Source organism: Pseudophryne corroboree, chromosome 4 (assembly GCF_028390025.1).
Source record: "Pseudophryne corroboree isolate aPseCor3 chromosome 4, aPseCor3.hap2, whole genome shotgun sequence".
NCBI classification, from domain to species: Eukaryota; Metazoa; Chordata; class Amphibia; order Anura; family Myobatrachidae; genus Pseudophryne; species Pseudophryne corroboree.
This window is the reverse complement of record NC_086447.1, coordinates 934,810,719-934,834,624: the sequence shown is the minus strand read 5'-3', so window position 1 is coordinate 934,834,624 and position 23,906 is coordinate 934,810,719. Positions and strand designations below refer to the sequence as shown.

The following is a 23,906-nucleotide window of genomic DNA, read 5'->3' as shown; positions in this document are numbered from 1 at the left end:
AGCGTCACATTGGACTCACAGACACCCACCCCCTCCACAAGCAACGCCGCAGTCCTGTGCATTTTCTAATGGCTGAACGACAAGGGGGAAGCGGGACAGATTATGAGTGGGGGTGGACCGGACGACAAGTGGGGGCAGTGCTGACAAGAGGAGGAGGATTTAAATGTCCCAGTCCCCCCTTCTCGTTAAGGCTTAATCCAGCCCAATGTCAGACGCAACGGAGCAAATTTTTCAGCGCATGCATATGTCACATCATAGTTGCGATTCATAGTTGCGATTCAGACGCACAGGAGATCAATGACTTTCGAATTGTGTGCAAAATGTAATGGCGTTCTCTGGCGGTGATAGGGAGGTGGCTTTAGCACACGCACGGGGATGGTCCGCCCTCTGGTGTGTTATGAGAGTGACGCGGGCGTGTCGCTGATAGTGGTTGTGCGCACAGACGCTCAGACACTCACGTAAGAGGGCGTACTCCAATGGAGACACTGCACCGGCCTGTGCTATTCTCCATGGAGTGACCGATCCCACCAATCGGTATTGCAGCGCCTATGAACGCTGACTGTGGGCACCTCAGTCCTTGCCTATTCAGACGGAAGGCTGTACACCAGGGAAGGGCTGTTTAGCGGCCTCTGCATAAGCGACCGCAGACAATGGCGCATATCCTTCCAACCCAGAATCAGCCGCCATATGTATATGTATGTACTCATAAAGCCATGGTCAGTTCTATGTGCCGCACAAAGATTAGCACCAATCGAGTCTCTCAGTGATACAGGTCTTTTGGTAGAGGCAGGACTGGACCGGCCATCTGGCAAATGCCAGAGAGGGCAATGGCCGGATGGGCCGGTCCAGTCACACAGAGAGCGGGAGTGGCCAAGCAGTGCAGCCTCCTGGCTCTCTACCCGGCTGTCCGCCCTCCTTCCCACCTACCCATAGCCGATATAGAGATAGATGGGGGCTTGCCTGATTGACAGGCTGCTGTCGTTTGTGGGTGGGGGTGGGCGGAGCTGGTCAGTGTTCATAAAAACACAGGGGTCCCGGGGCGAGGCCTGAGTCTGCGTTTTCTGATGCAGATTTCCTGGCCCCGGCTGGGCCCTGACGCTCGCGCTGGCGTTCCAGTTCCTCCCACTGAATTTATGCCAGCCGCCGCAAATGTCATCATACTGTATGTGTAAATTGTGGTGGCATTACAGCCTCGGAGTATGAACCTTACATGGTATCGGTTCTTCCCACACAGGAACACAGACAAACATTTTATTTGGAAATATATAATAAAACCATACAGTATGTCTTAATGGCTTGATTTTACTTAGCCGCTAATGTTGTTGAAATTATTTAATTTGCTTAAAAAAATAAAAAATATATATAAATATATATATATATATATATATATATATGTGTGTGTATGTATATATATATTCCTTTTGGTAAGTTAGCGCTTTTCAGAACTGTTTTAGGCTTAATGAGTTCTAAGCAAATCATTCCTATGTCAGTTTTCTTATTAAACCAAAATAAATTGATTTTTTTTTTTACATATTCTTTGCTACTGGGACCTCTGCGATAAATCTTTCTATTTCCCCATTATATTTCTTTGAACTGTTCTTATGAAATGCAAAATAAGTCAACATAATTCCACTGATCATGTTCATTGGTAGGGTTACTTATCAAGGGCTATATAATTTTAATTTTGTAATTCAATGCCAAGCTGATTATAATAAACTGCTGCCTCCTGTGTTATTTATCATGTTCTCATACAAGACGTTCCTTTTTGTTTGCGGCTCCCACAGGTATTTTTCAAAAATTAGATTTGATTATAGCAATTTATTACTTTCAAAATATTTGAGGGGTGCTGGCGCTACGTAAGGACAAAATTTATCAAGTGCCTGAAATACACTGTGCATATAATACATTTTGAAATGTTGATGTATGGGAATATTATGATAAAGTGAGCACCGGATTGCAGCCATACCTGTCTGAATATCTTTGTAGGAAACTGGAAACATAACCGGTTTAAGCACTTTTAAATTACATTGGATTTTTTTTTTATCGGAATGTGATTTCTGGTATAAAGGAATAATATAATGTAAGAGGTAGATTACGTTGGAACAATTGCTCATTTGGTGATAAAACACGTAATGTGCGGTGGATTTTCTCTGCGTCGGAAAATGATTATAGTAATCGGCGATAATAAAATAATTTTAAACTGTTTACAATTTATAAAGAAATTCAGATCTGAGTTTGGTTAAATGTACAAAAAAAAAATGCTGAAAGGAAAGAAATAGAACAAGTGGCTGTTTTGTGTAGCTGGAATTTGCAGGGATTTCTCATTGAAGGTTTTTACAGTATAATAGAGGGAGCCGTCTGGAAATGCGCGGAGCAGACCAGATAGCTGGAGCAGGAAGTGTATATACCCGGATAGGTACTACGGGGCCCATCTATTAATTACTGGCATCCGGTCTATTAAAAATCGTATCCAGGGACAGGGGTTCCGAAAGAAGGGTATGGTCGACAGGGTATAAGTCGACACACATTAGGTTGACACCTAATGGTCGACATGAAATAGGTCTATGCGGCCATTAAGTAGACATGGAAAAAAAGGTCGACATGAGTTTTTTTAATGGTTTTTTTTTAGTTGTTTTCTTTGTAGAGTGACGGGGATCCCCAATTAGTGCACCGTGTCCTCTTGCATGGCTCGCACTGCGGACAAGGGGCCTCACTCCGCTACCGTTCCCAATGCTAGTCCACATGGATCGTAAAGTATGAAAAAGTTAAAAAAATGGGAAAAAAATTGTGAAAAACTCATGTCGACCTTGTTTATGTCGACCTATTTCATGTGTCGACTTAACCAACGTCGACCATTAGGTGTCGACCTACTGTGTGTCGACCTAGACAGTGACGACCTAGAGTCCAAATACCCCGATAGAAGTCCATCCCTGCGATGTGTAAAGTGGCCACATCAGCGATCCCTTTCCTTTGTGCTGCAGGAGTTCGGGCGGCTCATTGCACATGTCTGATGACCGCGCACACATCAGTGGCTTTTACCTCATCCACTAATGGGGCTGCTGTTGCGATCAGAAAAAGGAAACCACTGCAGGGGATACTAACCTTTTGTGGGTTTTGGGTGTTAGGGGATTTCTCCCACAAAAGTTGTTTAATAAATATGCCAGTAAGGGTCATATTTTTGAAGACATGCAGCTAGTCTCCGAATATTAAAAATCCTTAATGACTTATATCGCGATAATGATTCTTTTTTTCAGGGGGATGCACCTTCTTTAGACACCAGGGCTTGGTCTCCAATAGGAGCCAGTAAGGAGTAAAGTGATCGCATTCGCAATCACTTTCTGCTGGGTTTGGACCCTGGCTAGGGACCTGCGTGGGTACGGCACTCCAGCTAAGCATGTGCAATGCCAGAATTCAGTGCTTGGCACAGGGCAGTTGTGATTTCCATGTGGCACAGGTACTGAGGAAAGCACGGCCTAATTCCAGAGAAATAACTACGCCCCCTCCCAAACCCGCTGTACAGGACCCCTGCTTGGCCTACCAAATGCCCAAGTCTAGGTAATTAGTATCCGCTTCCCTCCCTCTTAGTGCCCCTGGTTTGCCATCATATGCAGCTTCAAACCACTGGAGAGGGATTTCAAGATCCCTCTCTGACAGGGCTGCAACACTGTAGGTTGGAGTACGCATTGAAGATCCATAATGCTACACATCTTGTTACATACCCTCCTTATCATTGGCGTATCTGTAATGGGGGCAAGGTATGCAGTACAGGGGGACCCACACTGTACACCCTGCACCCATTTAAATATACTTAGTGCTCCGGAGTCCCACCGCAGCTGGGGCTGCAGATAGAATCACCGGGAAAATGGCATGGCGGACATTTTCCTGGTGATTTGCGCATGTGAAGTAGAGATGTCCTGGAAATGAGGCACAGCGCCATGTTCCCGGTGACCTGTGCACTTGCAGAAGACTCTATAGCACTGTGACCCCTGCCAGATCTCCTACTTCTTGTCCACCAGCCTCCGCAGAGGCCGTCCTCATAGTTTACTATAGGGACCAGGGGGGATTATGAAAGGAGGAGGGTCATGTGGAGGCACCCTGCAGGCCTCCTCCTCTCATAATCCACCCCTGGTCCATGTAGAAAAGTATGGGGATGGCCTCTGCGGAGGTTGGTGGACAGGAAGTAGGAGATACAGTATCTCCGATATACCCTGATTTCCTTATTAGTACATTTAAGGGATACTGCCCTTAAACATAAAAAAACAGCAGTTTCCATATATATTTAAGGATATAATTACTTGATAAATGATATGTAGATATAGAAACTGCCCGGCTAAGACAACAGGTACCTTCGTATTACGCCTCCCTTACTCCTACGGATAGCCATCGACGATTCAAAATCACCAATGGTCTATGGCCGATGTAGCATAGTTTTTCCATCAATGGGGGAGAACCAGATGGTTCCCCACCATCGATGATACACAGCTACCAAATATTTGTTTTTTTTCAAGGTTTCGGGACACGGAGCCTAGCTCCACGCCCACAAAGCTCCGCTTCCAGGCTCTGATTGGCCCACGGCTTAATGACTAGTAAAGCAGTGGTGACCGTTGGTGGGTGAAACCATCGATGGTTCCCTTGCAGATGGTTTCACCCCATCAGGGTTATCCATCAATGGTGACCATCGATGGCCATCTCTACCTTCTCCGGCCCATAGCTTGTGCTCGGTTACCATGGTGACCCCAGCCCTTGTTCAGCTGCGGCTCCCCTGGTGCTCCTGAACCGGAGGGATGGGGTGCTTTAGGTTGATAACCCCCTTTTTTAATAGGGTATCACACTAGGAATGATACATGTTGGAGGGGTATAGGAGAACAGTGTTGATGTATCAGGAGGTTGGGTATGCATAACAAAAGATACATTTAAACTTGGGGAGAACAGATTATCTGCCTGGAATATGCATGGCACAGACAAATAGGCGCTGCACATATTTTTTAAATTGATCTGATATAAATCCACGTAGACCAAAGGTAATAGTTCAAAACGAGTCATAATTTTTGGTACCAATATAGTTATTTTTATCTAGCGTTAGTGGACTCTCTCTCTCTCTCTCTCTCCCCCTCTCTCTCTCTCTCCCCCTCTCTCTCTCTCTCTCTCTCTCTTTTATTTCCCTTATTGAAATTAAATGATACGCCTAAGGTGTGTCATTCATCACTGCTAAAGGAACTAGGTCCTTGTCGTGGAGTTCCTGAATTTTTATCCCTATACATAATGTATTTCCATCCAGCTAATAGATGCATTTTGCTGTTGTGCATTCTTAAGCACATCCGCTGCTTGTTCCCGTATTTTAGGTCAGTAATGTTTTATTATAATCCTGAGTTTCTCTCTTTTCTGCGCACATTGTGTGATGGGATGGGTATTTTTATTTAAAACATAAGAGGCCACTGGCTTCAGGTAAAACATCTGTACTATTTCCTGTGGGTTTATTTTGCTTTTATATATATATTATGCCACGGAGTCATAAGGCTAGGCTTTGTGATTTTATATATACCTACAGGGAATGTTATTTGCCCACAACACAGTATATTACTAGATTTCACATGAGCTGGAATTTCCCTCCGTAGGGCCTAATTCGGAGTCAGACACAAGTGGGAATGCGCACGGAACGCTCAGATTAAGTAAGAAGTCGGCTCCTGCACATGCACCGGATTAGGACGGAGATTGCTGGTGCGTGCAGATTTATCCATCCACGGACGGACCACATTTTCCGTGAAATGGATATTTCTGACTGTGCGAATGCACATAACTGTTCCTCATCGTGGAGAGTCAGAGGCCATCTACGCCGCCTCCCCATCGTAGTGCGCAGACAGAGATCGGATGCCTGTGTCAGACGGATATTTTGCACCCAGTATGTGTGGTGTTAGTCCATATATTAATGATGATGTTGCGGCTGTGTGAGGGATAGGGTACCACCAGGGCCGGTTCTACACCTTGTGGCACCCAGTGCAAAAGTTTCCACTGGTGCCCCCCCCCCCCCCTTCCTCCCACCCCGCAGCAAAATAGTTAGTGCGCACCGGAGGCGCTTGACAAAAAATAGGGGTGTGGCTTCATAGGAGAGGGGTGTGGCCACAGTTATGCCCCCAGATTTACCCCAAGTAGTTGTGCCCCCCAGTTGATTTGCCCCCAGTAGATTTGCCCCCTGTAGCTGTGCCCCCTATAGCTATGCCCCCAGTAGCTGTGCCCTGTCGCTGTGCCCCCTGTTGCTTTGCCCTCAGTAGATTTTCCCCAGTAGTTGTGCCCCCTGTTGCTTTGCCCTCAGTAGTTATGTCCCCTGTCACTGTGCCCCCAGTAGTTGTGCCTTCTGCTGCTGTGCCCCCTGTCGCTGTCAAACACATACATAAATAAAAAAACAATACTTACCACAGCCCCACTCCTGCTTCCCGACCGCTGCTGCTGCTGCTCCGTCTGGCCTCCCGCGGCTCCTCTCTATGGGAGAGATGTCATGACGTCTCTCCCATAGCAGCGCCGCACAGACACTAGAGGTCGATAATGACCTCTAGTGTCTGTCACTGGAGCCGGCTGCAACGGACGCGCACACAGCCCACGGTGTCTGCTGCAGCCGGGTAGCGGGGTGCGGGTAGGTGGCGGTGCCTGTGGGGTGACTGCGGCTGCGCCCCCAGGCCGCAGCGCCCCGGGCGCAGGCACTGCTTGCCCACACCAAGAACCGCTCCTGGGTACCACATGCAGGCACACAGATCTTAATATACAGCGGGTTCTCGCATTCACATTAGGAAGCCAGTAGTTGGCCGCGGCTGTACGGTAATGCGCCCACAGATGCGTCACAATAAGACTCATAGAGCTTATTCAATGTCCATAGCTTGTCGGTAATTGTTATGTAATACACATGTTCTGATGTCATCACTTTAGTGCTCATTAAGAAACCTGTACTGCCTAAAGTACATTACTACTGGACCTACAGCCCCACACTATTATAAGATCACAGGACTCCCTGGTGACATCTAGGCAGAGTCGGACGCAATAGTGATATTCAGGCATATGGGCGTGTTATGGGAGTTCCGCGGGCGTGTTGTAGAAGGGGTTGCAGACTCAGACGCACAATTGCGTACGTTGGAGACCAAGAATCTGCTCCTAGCAACCGGCAGTCGCATCTGAAGGCGCTCAAAGTGGACGGCCAAGTCTGTGCACATTGGGATGCACGGCTGTACACCGGGAAGGGCTTGTGGTGCTATTTGCATAAAGTTGCAGATGCAACTGCTGCGACAGACGCAAGGACGCCGCGGCTGTGATTCTGATCGGGAAAATATGCGCAGGAGTTGGAAAATACAGTGTTAGACTTTAAATGTCTGAAGCAGGACTACTGTACATGATTTCAAGCATTGTGTCATTTGTTTCCACATTCTAAAAAGATTATAATAATAAATTGATCATCAGAATAAATATTTGTCCCCAGAGGTCAGTTCTTTCTTGCCACAGCTGGTAGAGGTAGAAGATTGTAACCGTCAAGGTCAGGATCTCAGTCTGTTACTTTTGTGAGGGAGGACAAGGCCGTCTATGGTGGATCCTGGCTCACCAGGTGCTGAGGCAGCAGTGCAAAGATCTAGGTTTTCCCTCTCTTAAACACTGGTGTCTCCAGCTACCCCTCATGCATGCACAGATAGGTCTGGAGCCACCCTGGTCTGTTTCGGCCTGCAGAAGGCCTTGACACATTGGCTGGTATAGATGGTGGTTGCAAGGATGACGAGGTTTGGCTCATGCAGTCATTGAGGACACAAGTGGAACACGCCTTGTCTCCCTTGCCTGCTAGGCCATTGGTTAATACCAATTCTAGGGGTAAGTGCATACAACTATGGCCAGACCACTCTCGGAGCATTGTTTGTGACACATTCTGTCTTTGATGGGCAGCTGCTCACCACAATTAAATACTGTTCTTGTCAGGCACTCAGACCTCCAGAGTAGGGTAATGACTACGGTTGAGGTGGAAGCTAGGGCAGTATGATTGTCATGGTACCCTCATCCAGATGAGGTGAAAGCGCTGAGCTGAAGGTTTATTCCACCGTTCACCATGATTCTCAGTACGAGTCTTCCTAGGAATTTGTGGTCTGCTTTTGACTTCGCCACATGTGGTTAAGAATAAAGACACGAAGGAGGTGTGGGACGCATGATTGGGCCTTTTGCTGTCCCTTATTTGGAATACTTGGTCTCCAGTTGGGGTAGTCCCTAAAAAATTCAGCCTGGAAGTTTTGTTTGATTTAACATTTGTCCTTTCTTCTGGGTTCCTCAGTCAATTATGCGACTCCAGAAGATTACTGTCGGGTGATTTATCAGTCCTTTGATAAAGCCGTGGAGCATGAGATTAGCTATAGTGGGGGTGCCATTGCAATGGTTCCGTGGACCCAGCTCATGTACTGTAGCTGTCAACCAAGTTCCCAACATTGCTTGCTTTTATATTGGGTCCAGCCCATTGCTCAGTCTGAAAAGGGGTCTCGTCTTCGGCAATCTCTGTGTCTTCCTCTCAGAAAAAGCTCCACAATGATCCATCTCCCACACTCCTGTTGGGGGTGAGAATTGAGCTCCGAGATCAGGACTGTGTCAGAAAAGGACAATGCACTTAAATTAAGAAGATCTCAATATTAAAATGAAAGATGCTGCATTAGGAAGTTTCCAGTCAGGCAGGAACTGGTTGGTCCCTGCCCCATGTGTGGCATAATGTGACCTGGAGGCAGTGTGTGGCATAATGTGTACTGGCAGCACTACAGTATGGCATATTGTGAACTGGGGGGGGGGGGTGCAGTGTGTCATAATATGAAGTGGTGGCGGCAATGGTGTAGTATAATGTGAACTACTGTAGGCACTTCTATGGGGCATAAAATGAACGAGGGCAATATTATGGTGAATACAATGAACAACCACTGTGGAAAGAAGTGTCTCTCTTGAAGCGTTGGGGATGGGCCCCTTCAAAATGTTGCTATGGGGCCCACAATGTTCTGACTATGCCTCTGCCCTGGAGTTAGTGTAATCTTTCCAAGGCTTAGTACATAGACCCCCAAGTCATGTTTAAGTGGTTGTGAGAATTCTTGCATCAGCATGGTCAGTGGGATTTTAATTAGTGATGAGCACCGGAAATTTTTCGGGTTTTGTGTTTTGGTTTTGGGTTCGGTTCCGCGGCCGTGTTTTGGGTTCGAACGCGTTTTGGCAAAACCTCACCGAATTTTTTTTGTGGGATTCGGGTGTGTTTTGGATTCGGGTGTTTTTTTCAAAAAACCCTAAAAAACAGCTTAAATCATAGAATTTGGGGGTCATTTTGATCCCAAAGTATTATTAACCTCAAAAACCATAATTTCCACTCATTTTCAGTCTATTCTGAATACCTCACACCTCACAATATTATTTTTAGTCCTAAAATTTGCACCGAGGTCGCTGGATGACTAAGCTAAGCGACCCTAGTGGCCGACACAAACACCTGGCCCATCTAGGAGTGGCACTGCAGTGTCACGCAGGATGTCCCTTCCAAAAAACCCTCCCCAAACAGCACATGACGCAAAGAAAAAAAGAGGCGCAATGAGGTAGCTGTGTGAGTAAGCTAAGCGACCCTAGTGGCCAACACAAACACCGGGCCCATCTAGGAGTGGCACTGCAGTGTCACGCAGGAGGTCCCTTCCAAAAAACCCTCCCCAAGCAGCACATGACGCAAAGAAAAAAAGAGGCGCAATGAGGTAGCTGTGTGAGTAAGATAAGCGACCCTAGTGGCCAACACAAACACCGGGCCCATCTAGGAGTGGCACTGCAGTGGCACGCAGGATGGCCCTTCCAAAAAACCCTCCCCAAACAGCACATGACGCAAAGAAAAAAAGAGGCGCAATGAGGTAGCTGTGTGAGTAAGATAAGCGACCCTAGTGGCCGACACAAACACCGGGCCCATCTAGGAGTGGCACTGCAGTGTCACGCAGGATGTCCCTTCCAAAAAACCCTCCCCAAACAGCACATGACGCAAAGAAAAAAAGAGGCGCAATGAGGTAGCTGTGTGAGTAAGCTAAGCGACCCTAGTGGCCGACACAAACACCGGGCCCATCTAGGAGTGGCACTGCAGTGTCACGCAGGATGTCCCTTCCAAAAAACCCTCCCCAAACAGCACATGACGCAAAGAAAAAAAGAGGCGCAATGAGGTAGCTGTGTGAGTAAGCTAAGCGACCCTAGTGGCCGACACAAACACCGGGCCCATCTAGGAGTGGCACTGCAGTGGCACGCAGGATGGCCCTTCCAAAAAACCCTCCCCAAACAGCACATGACGCAAAGAAAAAAAGAGGCGCAATGAGGTAGCTGTGTGAGTAAGATAAGCGACCCTAGTGGCCGACACAAACACCGGGCCCATCTAGGAGTGGCACTGCAGTGGCACGCAGGATGGCCCTTCCAAAAAACCCTCCCCAAACAGCACATGACGCAAAGAAAAAAAGAGGCGCAATGAGGTAGCTGTGTGAGTAAGATAAGCGACCCTAGTGGCCGACACAAACACCGGGCCCATCTAGGAGTGGCACTGCAGTGGCACGCAGGATGGCCCTTCCAAAAAACCCTCCCCAAACAGCACATGACGCAAAGAAAAAAAGAGGCGCAATGAGGTAGCTGTGTGAGTAAGATAAGCGACCCTAGTGGCCGACACAAACACCGGGCCCATCTAGGAGTGGCACTGCAGTGGCACGCAGAATGGCCCTTCCAAAAAACCATCCCCAAACAGCACATGACGCAAAGAAAAAAAGAGGCGCAATGAGGTAGCTGTGTGAGTAAGATAAGCGACCCTAGTGGCCGACACAAACACCGGGCCCATCTAGGAGTGGCACTGCAGTGGCACGCAGGATGGCCCTTCCAAAAAACCCTCCCCAAACAGCACATGACGCAAAAAATTAAATTAAGAAAAATTAATTAATTAAATTAGGAAAAATTAAAGAAAAAAGAGGTGCAAGATGGAATTGTCCTTGGGCCCTCCCACCCACCCTTATGTTGTATAAACAGGACATGCACACTTTAACCAACCCATCATTTCAGTGACAGGGTCTGCCACACGACTGTGACTGAAATGACGGGTTGGTTTGGACCCCCACCAAAAAAGAAGCAATTAATCGCTCCTTGCACAAACTGGCTCTACAGAGGCACGATCTCCACCTCATCATCATCCTCCGATATATCACCGTGTACATCCCCCTCCTCACAGATTATCAATTCGTCCCCACTGGAATCCACCATCTCAGCTCCCTGTGTACTTTGTGTAGGCAATTGCTGCTGGTGAATGTCTCCACGGAGGAATTGATTATAATTCATTTTAATAAACATCATCTTCTCCACATTTTCTGGATGTAACCTCGTACGCCGATTGCTGACAAGGTGAGCGGCGGCACTAAACACTCTTTCGGAGTACACACTTGTGGGAGGGCAACTTAGGTAGAATAAAGCCAGTTTGTGCAAGGGCCTCCAAATTGCCTCTTTTTCCTGCCAGTATAAGTATGGACTGTGTGACGTGCCTACTTGGATGCGGTCACTCATATAATCCTCCACCATTCTTTCAATGGTGAGAGAATCATATGCAGTGACAGTAGACGACATGTCCGTAATCGTTGTCAGGTCCTTCAGTCCGGAGCAGATGTCAGCATCAGCAGTCGCTCCAGACTGCCCTGCATCACCGCCAGCGGGTGGGCTCGGAATTCTGAGCCTTTTCCTCGCACCCCCAGTTGCGGGAGAATGTGAAGGAGGAGATTTTGAAAGGTCGCTTTCCGCTTGACTTGACAATTTTGTCACCAGCAGGTCTTTGAACCCCAGCAGACTTGTGTCTGCCGGAAAGAGAGATCCAAGGTAGGCTTTAAATCTAGGATCGAGCACGGTGGCCAAAATGTAGTGCTCTGATTTCAACAGATTGACCACCCGTGAATCCTTGTTAAGCGAATTAAGGGCTCCATCCACAAGTCCCACATACCTAGCGGAATCGCTCCGTGTTAGCTCCTCCTTCAATGTCTCCAGCTTCTTCTGCAAAAGCCTGATGAGGGGAATGACCTGACTCAGGCTGGCAGTGTCTGAACTGACTTCACGTGTGGCAAGTTCAAAGGGCATCAGAACCTTGCACAATGTTGAAATCATTCTCCACTGCGCTTGAGACAGGTGCATTCCACCTCCTATATCGTGCTCAATTGCATAGGCTTGAATGGCCTTTTGCTGCTCCTCCAACCCCTGAAGCATATAGAGGGTTGAATTCCACCTCGTTACCACTTCTTGCTTCAGATGATGGCAGGGCAGGTTCAGTTGTTTTTGGTGGTGCTCCAGTCTTCTGTACGTGGTGCCTGTACGCCGAAAGTGTCCCGCAATTCTTCTGGCCACCGACAGCATCTCTTGCACGCCCCTGTCGTTTTTTTAAAAATTCTGCACCACCAAATTCAAGGTATGTGCAAAACATGGGACGTGCTGGAATTTGCCCATATTTAATGCACACACAATATTGCTGGCGTTGTCCGATGCCACAAATCCACAGGAGAGTCCAATTGGGGTAAGCCATTCTGCGATGATCTTCCTCAGTTGCCGTAAGAGGTTTTTAGCTGTGTGCGTATTCTGGAAAGCGGTGATACAAAGCGTAGCCTGCCTAGGAAAGAGTTGGCGTTTGCGAGATGCTGCTACTGGTGCCGCCGCTGCTGTTCTTGCGGCGGGAGTCCATACATCTACCCAGTGGGCTGTCACAGTCATATAGTCCTGACCCTGCCCTGCTCCACTTGTCCACATGTCCGTGGTTAAGTGGACATTGGGTACAACTGCATTTTTTAGGACACTGGTGAGTCTTTTTCTGACGTCCGTGTACATTATCGGTATCGCCTGCCTAGAGAAGTGGAACCTAGATGGTATTTGGTAACGGGGGCACACTACCTCAAGAAATTGTCTAGTTCCCTGTGAACTAACGGAGGATACCGGACGCACGTCTAACACCAACATAGTTGTCAAGGCCTCAGTTATCCGCTTTGTAGCAGGATGACTGCTGTGATATTTCATCTTCCTCGCAAAGGACTGTTGGACAGTCAATTGCTTACTGGAAGTAGTACAAGTGGGCTTACGACTTCCCCTCTGGGATGACCATCGACTCCCAGCAGCAACAACAGCAGCGCCAGCAGCAGTAGGCGTTACACGCAAGGATGCATCGGAGGAATCCCAGGCAGGAGAGGAATCGTCAGAATTGCCAGTGACATGGCCTGCAGGACTATTGGCATTCCTGGGGAAGGAGGAAATTGACACTAAGGGAGTTGGTGGGGTGGTTTGCGTGAGCTTGGTTACAAGAGGAAGGGATTTACTGGTCAGTGGACTGCTTCCGCTGTCACCCAAAGTTTTTGAACTTGTCACTGACTTATTATGAATGCGCTGCAGGTGACGTATAAGGGAGGATGTTCCGAGGTGGTTAACGTCCTTACCCCTACTTATTACAGCTTGACAAAGGCAACACACGGCTTGACAAATGTTGTCCGCATTTCTGGTGAAATACTTCCACACCGAAGAGCTGATTTTTTTGGTATTTTGACCAGGCATGTCAATGGCCCTATTCCTCCCACGGACAACAGGTGTCTCCCCGGGTGCCTGACTTAAACAAACCACCTCACCATCAGAATCCTCCTGGTCAATTTCCTCCCCAGCGCCAGCAACACCCATATCCTCCTCATCCTGGTGTACTTCAACACTGACATCTTCAATCTGACTATCAGGAACTGGACTGCGGGTGCTCCTTCCAGCACTTGCAGGGGGCGTGCAAATGGTGGAAGGCGCATGCTCTTCACGTCCAGTGTTGGGAAGGTCAGGCATCGCAACCGACACAATTGGAGTCGGACTCTCCTTGTGGATTTGGGATTTCGAAGAACGCACAGTTCTTTGCGGTGCTTTTGCCAGCTTGAGTCTTTTTATTTTTCTAGCGAGAGGCTGAGTGCTTCCATCCTCATGTGAAGCTGAACCACTAGCCATGAACATAGGCCAGGGCCTCAGCCGTTCCTTGCCACTCCGTGTGGTAAATGGCATATTGGCAAGTTTACGCTTCTCCTCCGACAATTTGATTTTATATTTTGGACTCCTTTTTTTACTGATATTTGGTGTTTTGGATTTTACATGCTCTGTACTATGACATTGGGCATCGGCCTTGGCAGACGACGTTGCTGGCATTTCATCGTCTCGGCCATGACTAGTGGCAGCAGCTTCAGCACGAGGTGGAAGTGGATCTTGATCTTTCCCTAATTTTGGAACCTCAACATTTTTGTTCTCCATATTTTAATAGGCACAACTAAAAGGCACCTCAGGTAAACAATGGAGATGGATGGATACTAGTATACTTATGGATGGACTGCCGAGTGCCGACACAGAGGTAGCTACAGCCGTGGACTACCGTACTGTGTCTGCTGCTAATATAGACTGGATGATAATGAGATGAAATCAATATAATATCACTAGTACTGCAGCCGGACAGGTATGTTTATTATGTAATGACTGATGACGGACCTGCTGGACACTGTCAGCTCTGCAGCACCGCAGACTGCTACAGTAAGCTACTATACTATAGTAGTATGTACAAAGAAGAAAGAAAGAAAAAAAACCACGGGGAGGTGGTATACAATTATGGATGGACTGCCGAGTGCCGACACAGAGGTAGCTACAGCCGTGGACTAACGTACTGTGTCTGCTGCTAATATAGACTGGATGATAATGAGATGAAATCAATATATATGTATATATAGTATCACTAGTACTGCAGCCGGACAGGTATGTATATTTATTATGTAATGACTGATGACGGACCTGCTGGACACTGTCAGCTCAGCAGCACCGCAGACTGCTACAGTAAGCTACTATACTATAGTAGTATGTACAAAGAAGAAAGAAAAAAAAAAAACCACGGGGAGGTGGTATACAATTATGGATGGACTGCCGAGTGCCGACACAGAGGTAGCTACAGCCGTGGACTAACGTACTGTGTCTGCTGCTAATATAGACTGGATGATAATGAGATGAAATCAATATATATGTATATATAGTATCACTAGTACTGCAGCCGGACAGGTATATATATTTATTATGTAATGACTGATGACGGACCTGCTGGACACTGTCAGCTCTGCAGCACCGCAGACTGCTACAGTAAGCTACTATACTATAGTAGTATGTACAAAGAAGAAAGAAAGAAAAAAAACCACGGGGAGGTGGTATACAATTATGGATGGACTGCCGAGTGCCGACACAGAGGTAGCTACAGCCATGGACTAACGTACTGTGTCTGCTGCTAATATAGATTGGATGATAATGAGATGAAATCAATATATATGTATATATAGTATCACTAGTACTGCAGCCGGACAGGTAGATATATTTATTATGTAATGACTGATGACGGACCTGCTGGACACTGTCAGCTCAGCAGCACCGCAGACTGCTACAGTTAGCTACTATACTATAGTAGTATGTACAAAGAAGAAAGAAAAAAAAAAACCACGGGGAGGTGGTATACAATTATGGATGGACTGCCGAGTGCCGACACAGAGGTAGCTACAGCCGTGGACTAACGTACTGTGTCTGCTGCTAATATAGACTGGATGATAATGAGATGAAATCAATATATATGTATATATAGTATCACTAGTACTGCAGCCTGACAGATATATATATTTATTATGTAATGACTGATGACGGACCTGCTGGTCACTGTCAGCTCTGCAGCACCGCAGACTGCTACAGTAAGCTACTATACTATAGTAGTATGTACAAAGAAGAAAGAAAAAAAAAAACCACGGGGAGGTGGTATACAATTATGGATGGACTGCCGAGTGCCGACACAGAGGTAGCTACAGCCGTGGACTAACGTACTGTGTCTGCTGCTAATATAGACTGGATGATAATGAGATGAAATCAATATATATGTATATATAGTATCACTAGTACTGCAGCCTGACAGGTATATATATTTATTATGTAATGACTGATGACGGACCTGCTGGACACTGTCAGCTCAGCAGCACCGCAGACTGCTACAGTAAGCTACTATACTATAGTAGTATGTACAAAGAAGAAAGAAAAAAAAAAAACACGGGGAGGTGGTATACAATTATGGATGGACTGCCGAGTGCCGACACAGAGGTAGCTACAGCCATGGACTAACGTACTGTGTCTGCTGCTAATATAGACTGGATGATAATGAGATGAAATCAATATATATGTATATATAGTATCACTAGTACTGCAGCCGGACAGGTATATATATTTATTATGTAATGACTGATGACGGACCTGCTGGACACTGTCAGCTCAGCAGCACCGCAGACTGCTACAGTAAGCTACTATACTATAGTAGTATGTACAAAGAAGAAAGAAAAAAAAAAAAAAACCACGGGGAGGTGGTATACAATTATGGATGGACTGCCGAGTGCCGACACAGAGGTAGCTACAGCCGTGGACTAACGTACTGTGTCTGCTGCTAATATAGACTGGATGATAATGAGATGAAATCAATATATATGTATATATAGTATCACTAGTACTGCAGCCGGACAGGTATATATATTTATTATGTAATGACTGATGACGGACCTGCTGGACACTGTCAGCTCAGCAGCACCGCAGACTGCTACAGTAAGCTACTATACTATAGTAGTATGTACAAAGAAGAAAGAAAAAAAAAAACCACGGGGAGGTGGTATACAATTATGGATGGACTGCCGAGTGCCGACACAGAGGTAGCTACAGCCGTGGACTAACGTACTGTGTCTGCTGCTAATATAGACTGGATGATAATGAGATGAAATCAATATATATGTATATATAGTATCACTAGTACTGCAGCCGGACAGGTATATATATTTATTATGTAATGACTGATGACGGACCTGCTGGACATGTCAGCTCAGCAGCACCGCAGACTGCTACAGTAAGCTACTATATATATGTATAAAGAAGAATGAAAAAAAAAAAAAAACACGGGTAGGTGGTATACAATATTATATATATATATATTATATACAATTATATATATATATATATATATATATTAAACTGGTGGTGGTGATTGATTATTAAACTGGTGGTCAGGTCACTGGTCACACTATCAGCAACTTGCAAGTAGTACTCCTAAGCAGACAATCACAAAATATATTATACTGGTCTGGTGGTCAGTGTGGTCACAATGGCAGCAAAAGTGTGCACTGTACGTTATATGTACTCCTGAGTCCTGCTCTCAGACTCTAACTGCTCCCCACTGTCAGTGTCTCCCCCACAAGTCAGATAATTAATACAGTCACACTATCTAATCTATATCACTTCAGCAAGTAGTAGTAGTATAGTAGTACTCCTCCTAATAATGCTCCCCAAAATTACTACTACTGTGTCTCTCTCTACTGTCTCACTCTCTTCTCTAAACGGAGAGGACGCCAGCCACGTCCTCTCCCTATGAATCTCAATGCACGTGTGAAAATGGCGGCGACGCGCGGCTCCTTATATAGAATCCGAGTCTCGAGAGAATCCGACAGCGTGATGATGACGTTCGGGCGCGCTCGGGTTAACCGAGCAAGGCGGGAAGATCCGAGTCGCTCGGACCCGTGTAAAAAAACATGAAGTTCGGGCGGGTTCGGATTCCGAGGAACCGAACCCGCTCATCTCTAATTTTAATATGTGCTTTTTGATCATGAAGGCATTGATAGGCTGGCAAGGGTGGCACCTACTTCTGTTGACTCCAGGAGACCTATTGATTCTGCTTCACCGGCTAATGCGCACTATTGGTGAACATTTGTTTTTCTATTTATGGCTTTTTTATGTCTGGTTTTTTCTCCATGGCTTTTCATGGTGTCTCTATTTTGCAGATCAAAGTTCTCGGTTAGTGTTACGTTGGTCATACTGTACATTAGTACGACTCGCATCTAATGCGAGTCGTACCAATGATTCCCCACTGCCAGCCGCCGGGCATGCGAAAGTTTGTACGGTGCTTTTACACCGTCCAATCTTTCGAGCCTGCAATTGCCGGGGGCTGGGATCGGCTGATCATATGTGCAGCACATCGTATCTTATTTGCACCCATTAACATGCATGATGTGCATGGAATGGGTCGAATGATAGGTCGATATTGTGTACAGTATATTCGTACACGATATCGACCTAGTGTATGGCCAGCATAAGTCTAATGCTTATACAGTAGCTGTTATTTTAGATTTTTCTAAACAGTGAATTGTCCGCAGTTTAACTGGGGTCCCAGATTGCTTTTGGATTTTTTTCCTGGACCACTAGCCTGATTGGATTTTGGCATCCTGCAGATTTTATTCTTTTTTAACTGGAGCCAATGTGCATATTTATCATGTTATTAACCATTCTAGCTTGCAGCGACCACCGGAGCAATTCACCGGCAAGGAGACAGCTGATGCGAAAATCAGCTGCAGCAATTCATTTTTTAACGGCAACTTTCGTAGCAGTGAAAAAAATTGTCAGGGCTAGTACTAGTGCGCCTGCGTGAAATAGGGTTCACACAGGCGCACAAATCCCATGGCGTCCGGTGGAACAAGCAGGACAGGGGCAGAGGGATCCAGAAGGATCCCTCTTCACAAGCCAGAACTGCTTTCCATAGGTAAGCAGCGGGGGTGCAGGAGCATACGCCATCTGTAGATGGCGTATGCTCCCACATTCAAGCTCTGAAAATATTGTATTTCCGGAGCTTGGTGAATGAGGTCCCCATACTAGTGTATGGGGATGACGGGCCAGCTCTGTGATATCTCCTGCAAAACCTTCATGATTAATGGCCCCAAAACGTAGTTTTTAAAAAGGTGGTGAAAATATTTACTTTTTTAGAAATTAAGTGATGATGAATTCGCCCCTAGGTCACTTGGGAGTTTAGTATGACAGAAGGCATTTTATATGTATGAAGGGGATTAAACCCCGTGGCTGGGCAGCTGGTGTTACCCGTGTCAGACATTCCTGGTATCGGTGTATAGGTTGTGTTATGTACAGGGCCCGCAGCAGAAATATTGGGGCCCGGTACGTTAATATCTCTGCTCCCCCCCCCCTTCCCAACTACCCTTGTACCCGTCCCATAGATATACAGTATATATATATATTTATATCAGAGACGTGCGGTGATGTACAGTGCTATTAGCCCATTATTTATGGTAGGTGAAGTTGTTTGGGTGTGGTATAAGCATATACACTCCTGTCACCAGTCCCTGACCTGTTTATCTTCTGGAAATTCTCTTAAACCCCTTAACGGCTGAGGGGCCGTCCAGTTAAACTTATCCAGTGACAAACAATTATACTTAACATCTAAAATAAAGACTCGGAGACTTGAGTTTGGCAGAAAAACTTGACGGCTATTTATTTATAAGTAGTAAACTATTATATCTAATAAAAACAGAGTAAAGAAATTAAGAGTATGGTGGCAAGAAAAAACGGCAGTAACAGCCAACACCAAATGCTCTATACCAACCCACCCAAGTCACAACACTAAAAACACCAAACAAAGGTATCCACTCAATCTCCAATTGACTACCCACCCGTCCGGGTAGTGAGGCTGCCCCCGTTAAGGTGCTCCAGCAGATGTTCTAACAGTCATCAAAGGAGAGTGCACCCAAAATAATTAGCAAACTCAACCAACAACAGGTAATAATCCGTTCTTTCCCGCCAACAAGTGAGGTTGTGACAACAGAAACCACGCACCGCTACCATACCCCTAAACCAAACTAGCAACCACCGAAAACAGATCCTCAACAAAGATAGACAAGCCTTCCTCAGTCAAATGCACTGAGTTGTGGGAAAAGTTGGCAGAAGGCTCCTATCATAAGATAGTTGTATATACAGAGGGCAAATGTCAATACACACTTTCCTTAGTTTGATCATCTGTATATATAACAGGCTAATGCTGCGCCTTACCTCTGCGGTTCCGCCGCCAGCCACAGAGTGCACCTGAGGGAGCTCCGTTCAACACACACACACACACACACACACACACACACACACACACACACACACACACACACACACACACACACACATACACTGCAGTGGGGGTGCAGTGTATATATTGCCCCTATATACACTGCACCACCACTCTGTTCCATACTCTGCACCCCCCCACCATATACTGCACCGATATACACACTAGAGATGAGCGGGTTCGGTTTCTCTGAATCCGAACCCGCCAGAACTTCATGTTTTTTTTCACGGGTCCGAGCGACTCGGATCTTCCCGCCTTGCTCGGTTAACCCGAGCGCGCCCGAACGTCATCATGACGCTGTCGGATTCTCGCGAGGCTCGGATTCTATCGCGAGACTCGGATTCTATATAAGGAGCCGCGCGTCGCCGCCATTTTCACACGTGCATTGAGATTGATAGGGAGAGGACGTGGCTGGCGTCCTCTCCATTTAGATTATAAGAGACTGAGAGAGATTTACTGGAGCTGACTAGGAGGAGTACTGTTACTGTAGAAGTGTAGAGACTGAGTGGAGAGAGTTTACTAGTGAGGACAGTGCAGTTTACTTTATAATCCGTTCTCTGCCTGAAAAAAGCGATACACAGCACACAGTGACTCAGTCACATACCATATCTGTGTGCACTGCTCAGGCTCAGGCCAGTGTGCTGCATCATCTATTATCTATATATAATAATAATATTATATATATCTGTCTGACTGCTCAGCTCACACAGCTTATAATTGTGGGGGAGACTGGGGAGCACTACTGCAGTGCCAGTTATAGGTTATAGCAGGAGCCAGGAGTACATAATATATTATATAGTGAGTGACCACCAGACACACAGTGCAGTTTATTTAATATATCCGTTCTCTGCCTGAAAAAAGCGATACACAGCACACAGTGACTCAGTCAGTCACATACCATATCTGTGTGCACTGCTCAGGCTCAGGCCAGTGTGCTGCATCATCTATTATCTATATATAATATTATATATATCTGTCTGACTGCTCAGCTCACACAGCTTATAATTGTGGGGGAGACTGGGGAGCACTACTGCAGTGCCAGTTATAGGTTATAGCAGGAGCCAGGAGTACATAATATATTATATAGTGAGTGACCACCAGACACACAGTGCAGTTTATTTAATATATCCGTTCTCTGCCTGAAAAAAGCGATACACACAGTGACTCAGTCAGTCACATACCATATCTGTGTGCACTGCTCAGGCTCAGGCCAGTGTGCTGCATCATCTATATATATTATATATCTGTCTGACTGCTCAGCTCACACAGCTTATAATTGTGGGGGAGACTGGGGAGCACTGCAGTGCCAGTTATAGGTTATAGCAGGAGCCAGGAGTACATAATATATTATATAGTGAGTGACCACCAGACACACAGTGCAGTTTATTTAATATATCCGTTCTCTGCCTGAAAAAAGCGATACACACAGTGACTCAGTCAGTCACATACCATATCTGTGTGCACTGCTCAGGCTCAGGCCAGTGTGCTGCATCATCTATTATCTATATATAATATTATATATATCTGTCTGACTGCTCAGCTCACACAGCTTATAATTGTGGGGGAGACTGGGGAGCACTACTGCAGTGCCAGTTATAGGTTATAGCAGGAGCCAGGAGTACATAATATATTATATAGTGAGTGACCACCAGACACACAGTGCAGTTTATTTAATATATCCGTTCTCTGCCTGAAAAAAGCGATACACACAGTGACTCAGTCAGTCACATACCATATCTGTGTGCACTGCTCAGGCTCAGGCCAGTGTGCTGCATCATCTATTATCTATATATAATATTATATATATCTGTCTGACTGCTCAGCTCACACAGCTTATAATTGTGGGGGAGACTGGGGAGCACTACTGCAGTGCCAGTTATAGGTTATAGCAGGAGCCAGGAGTACATAATATATTATATAGTGAGTGACCACCAGACACACAGTGCAGTTTATTTAATATATCCGTTCTCTGCCTGAAAAAAGCGATACACACAGTGACTCAGTCAGTCACATACCATATCTGTGTGCACTGCTCAGGCTCAGGCCAGTGTGCTGCATCATCTATTATCTATATATAATATTATATATATCTGTCTGACTGCTCAGCTCACACAGCTTATAATTGTGGGGGAGACTGGGGAGCACTACTGCAGTGCCAGTTATAGGTTATAGCAGGAGCCAGGAGTACATAATATATTATATAGTGAGTGACCACCAGACACACAGTGCAGTTTATTTAATATATCCGTTCTCTGCCTGAAAAAAGCGATACACACAGTGACTCAGTCAGTCACATACCATATCTGTGTGCACTGCTCAGGCTCAGGCCAGTGTGCTGCATCATCTATATATATTATATATCTGTCTGACTGCTCAGCTCACACAGCTTATAATTGTGGGGGAGACTGGGGAGCACTACTGCAGTGCCAGTTATAGGTTATAGCAGGAGCCAGGAGTACATAATATTATATTAAAATTAAACAGTGCACACTTTTGCTGCAGGAGTGCCACTGCCAGTGTGACTAGTGACCAGTGACCTGACCACCAGTATATATAATATTAGTAGTATACTATCTCTTTATCAACCAGTCTATATTAGCAGCAGACACAGTACAGTGCGGTAGTTCACGGCTGTGGCTACCTCTGTGTCGGCACTCGGCAGCCCGTCCATAATTGTATATACCACCTAACCGTGGTTTTTTTTTCTTTCTTTATACATACATACTAGTTACGAGTATACTATCTCTTTATCAACCAGTCTATATATTAGCAGCAGACACAGTACAGTGCGGTAGTTCACGGCTGTGGCTACCTCTGTGTCGGCACTCGGCAGCCCGTCCATAATTGTATATACCACCTAACCGTGGTTTTTTTTTCTTTCTTTATACATACATACTAGTTACGAGTATACTATCTCTTTATCAACCAGTCTATATATTAGCAGCAGACACAGTACAGTGCGGTAGTTCACGGCTGTGGCTACCTCTGTGTCGGCACTCGGCAGCCCGTCCATAATTGTATATACCACCTAACCGTGGTTTTTTTTTCTTTCTTTATACATACATACTAGTTACGAGTATACTATCTCTTTATCAACCAGTCTATATATTAGCAGCAGACACAGTACAGTGCGGTAGTTCACGGCTGTGGCTACCTCTGTGTCGGCACTCGGCAGCCCGTCCATAATTGTATATACCACCTAACCGTGGTTTTTTTTTCTTTCTTTATACATACATACTAGTTACGAGTATACTATCTCTTTATCAACCAGTCTATATATTAGCAGCAGACACAGTACAGTGCGGTAGTTCACGGCTGTGGCTACCTCTGTGTCGGCACTCGGCAGCCCGTCCATAATTGTATATACCACCTAACCGTGGTTTTTTTTTCTTTCTTTATACATACATACTAGTTACGAGTATACTATCTCTTTATCAACCAGTCTATATATTAGCAGCAGACACAGTACAGTGCGGTAGTTCACGGCTGTGGCTACCTCTGTGTCGGCACTCGGCAGCCCGTCCATAATTGTATATACCACCTAACCGTGGTTTTTTTTTCTTTCTTTATACATACATACTAGTTACGAGTATACTATCTCTTTATCAACCAGTCTATATATTAGCAGCAGACACAGTACAGTGCGGTAGTTCACGGCTGTGGCTACCTCTGTGTCGGCACTCGGCAGCCCGTCCATAATTGTATATACCACCTAACCATGGTTTTTTTTTCTTTCTTTATACATACATACTAGTTACGAGTATACTATCTCTTTATCAACCAGTCTATATTAGCAGCAGACACAGTACAGTGCGGTAGTTCACGGCTGTGGCTACCTCTGTGTCGGCACTCGGCAGCCCGTCCATAATTGTATATACCACCTAACCGTGGTTTTTTTTTCTTTCTTTATACATACATACTAGTTACGAGTATACTA

At 45.9% G+C, this 23,906-nt stretch overlaps 1 protein-coding gene across 1 annotated transcript in view; it reads left to right on the top strand.

Moving 5' to 3' along the window:
* USH2A (usherin) overlaps positions 1 to 23,906 on the top strand; it is a 1,656,840-nt gene that overhangs the window by 246,662 nt on the left and 1,386,272 nt on the right. The gene's annotated exons all lie outside the window — the stretch shown is intronic.